Source organism: Bombus vosnesenskii, unplaced genomic scaffold (assembly GCF_011952255.1).
Source record: "Bombus vosnesenskii isolate JDL3184/JDL3185 unplaced genomic scaffold, Bvos_JDL3184-5_v1.1 scf7180000013321, whole genome shotgun sequence".
Classification (NCBI taxonomy): Eukaryota; Metazoa; Arthropoda; class Insecta; order Hymenoptera; family Apidae; genus Bombus; species Bombus vosnesenskii.
The window spans coordinates 24,344-27,447 of record NW_022882966.1 but is presented as its reverse complement, the minus strand read 5'-3'; the positions used below and the strand labels follow the sequence as shown (position 1 = coordinate 27,447).

The window sequence follows — 3,104 nt, the reverse complement described above, 5'->3', positions numbered from 1 at the left end:
TGACTGTGACAAATGCTATGCTGCACGCAAACAATGAATTACTGAACTGAATTACGTTTGTGCTTCAAAATTATCTATTTATATTACAATAAGACCTAGTTTCATACAACCATTAGTTAATCTAAAATAAATTTATAAAAATCACTTGCTTTTATTGTTGTTACACGAAAATCTGCTCTTAAACTATTTATGTTTGAAAATGTTTAGTGTAAAAAATATTTTAACATTAATTTTGTGGAATTTGCCCTATGAGAGACAAAGAAAGACGCAAAGTTATACTCTGATGTACTTCATATACAACATTTGATGAGATCAAAATTGAAATATCTTTTAAACTATGCATTTTTCGATATAAGTACCCTAATACTCTTGTGCAGAGAATAAAAAATCTCATCCACTGCTGTAAAAAAAATATATATGCACCTTAGAAAAGATCGATGACCTTGAAATGTCATTAAAAAATGATCTTGAGAAAATATTCTTTCCACCGTTATATATGACCCTTAAAACAGTTTAACTTTGTTCCGAGAAAATATTTCGTACAATTATAAATAAGGCAGTTATTTAAGTGATCTCATTTAGCTGATGATAAGATACTCGATACAATGACAAATCTAAGATATCTGCGTGCAACGATAGATGGTATTTTCCCTGGCTTCAAAATGCAAGCACATTACAAATAAAGCGAGTTCGAAAATTAATGAAATTTTAATCTTCTTTTTGTAAGAGAACGGTTGAGTTGCAATACATGGTTTCTTTGAGACCTTTCGTCCTCATGGACAACAGAGTACGATGCAATAAAAGAAATTCGACCTTGAATTTCAAGGACAAGATGATTAGAGTCACGCGGTCGCGACACGTAATTTCCTCGAACACCACACTGTTTCGTCAGATTAATAGAAAAAACGACTTTTTATTAATATTTCATTAAAAGATACTTGTAAAAATTTGCAAGACAGTAATAACATAAATGACCAATTTCACATGTAACAAATGTTTATATTCTATTGTAATATTTTTTTTAATTTGTTTTGCATATAATTTTATATAATTCTATATAGCAATAAAGTAATATGGGAAGCTGAGAAATATAATAATATAAGTTAGGCCATTGATATTTTTCATAAAATAAGAATTCTCTTTTATTGTTATAAAGCATTCTCTCTCTCTCGCACATTCACGCACTTAATATATTTTTTAAAATTATAAATACATTTCGTAACATTTACTATTTTTGATCAATTAATTTAACTTGTTACTTTTTATAATTAAAATACATTATCAAACTCGAATGCAAAATTCAAGACAAATCATTATGAGTCTTAGCTTACTATACAACAATGTACTTATATGGCACATTATCAAAATTGTTATCAAGAGCGTAATATTTTGATTAAGTTTAAGCTTTTTCTTACGAGAAACTATTGTTCGTTTCCATACGAAATACGAATATTTCGACATTTTTATTACAGCCAAGGTATTATTCTTACTAGTCAGAAGTAAAAATTAATTTCTTAATATAATAATGTATAATTCAGTCTTACCTGAACGTTATTGAAATGTCAATCTACTCTTTGAATTATTTCTTCATAATTGCGCCACGATTAGGCCATTATTATAGGCCTATTGACAATTACGCTCATTATCCAAACGCATTTAAAGAACGACTCTAAGTTGTACCATTCCGCAAATGCTTGGTTGAAAATACCTGCCAATCATCGATCAAACTGTTCTATCTTTTATTTCAGGAAGCATTTTCATCGATTAGTGAACATGCAAAGTAACAAGTAAATGAACATTTCAGGCGATAAATAGAACATAAATACACAACTTATGTGCTAACTTATGTAATTACAGATGTAATATACAAGATATGAGAAAATATTTATTTTTGGACATAAAAAAAGCATTCGACGAAGTCTGGTACGAAAGTTTACTGCAATTTACCAATTATTAAAATCTTACCTAAATAACCAAACATTCTACGTAAAAATAAATGATTCGTACTGAGATTTACAAGCAACAAGCGCTGCAGTACTATAAGGAAGTCTGTTACGTCTAATACTTTACACTTTAGACACAGCAGACGTTCTAGCAACACCAAACACTACCAACATGTATATGTCAATGAGTGGAAATCCACAAGAAGCAGTTGAGATCTTACAAACCTACATAAGTTCACTGAAGAATGGTTGCTAGAGCAGAGAATAATAGTCAATTATAATAAGTGTAATTACATTGTTTTCACTTTTCGTAGACACTCTAAAGATCATGCTTCACATCAATGAATACCGCAAACAAAAGTGATCAAATATCTGGAATTCCATTTACACTGGAAACTAACTTGGAAACAGCATGTACATAGAAAGATGCAACAAGAATTAGGAGGAAAGACGCGTCGTGGTTAACCAACCGTCGTTCGAAACTTAGCATAGTAAACAAACTACTAATCTACAGAGTATTATCTAGGGTATTTCTATATAGGGTATCTATAGAGAGATAATAAAACGAATATGGACGTACGGCATCCAATTATGGGATATAGTGGCTAAAAGCCGCCAAAGCATTGCCAAAGTGGAAGCTATACAATCATACTTCGTAGCATAGTAGACGCACTTTGTTACATACTAAATGAAGAACTACGCGAAGATCTTCAAATGTCCGCTATAAAGGAGAAAATTCAGTGAATATCCGACAGACATAAAACAACACCAATGAACCACCCAAACGCGCTAGCCAAATAAACTGTATACTGACAGTGTCGTTTAAAGGTTGAAAAAGAAACGACCGCAGCATCTAGAGTGACGCAAGATCAAATATTGAAACATTCTTGTATAGTGCTAATCCAATGAGATTAAAGTGTAGGAATCTACTGGGAGTTATTAAAAAAAAAAGAAAAAATATGCAGCGCAAAGCACGTATTTAATTACAATTGAGAGTAACTTATAGTTATTTGCATTATTTAAATATTATAATATCGACATCTGTGAATATTGGTATTAATGCAAATAATTATATACTTATTATTCAAAGTTGTTGAATATAAATTATTTACATCTACAAGAATGTTTCGATTAAATTTCTAATGTTACGAAGTATAATGC

General features: G+C 30.4%; 1 long non-coding RNA gene across 1 annotated transcript; it reads left to right on the top strand.

Annotated features, from left to right (window-relative positions):
* Positions 1-1,213: 1,213 nt before the first annotated feature.
* LOC117235844 lies at positions 1,214-2,900 on the top strand. Its single transcript, XR_004493740.1, has 2 exons — positions 1,214-1,787; positions 1,858-2,900. It is a non-coding gene; the product is annotated as an uncharacterized LOC117235844 (long non-coding RNA).
* Positions 2,901-3,104: the final 204 nt, after the last annotated feature.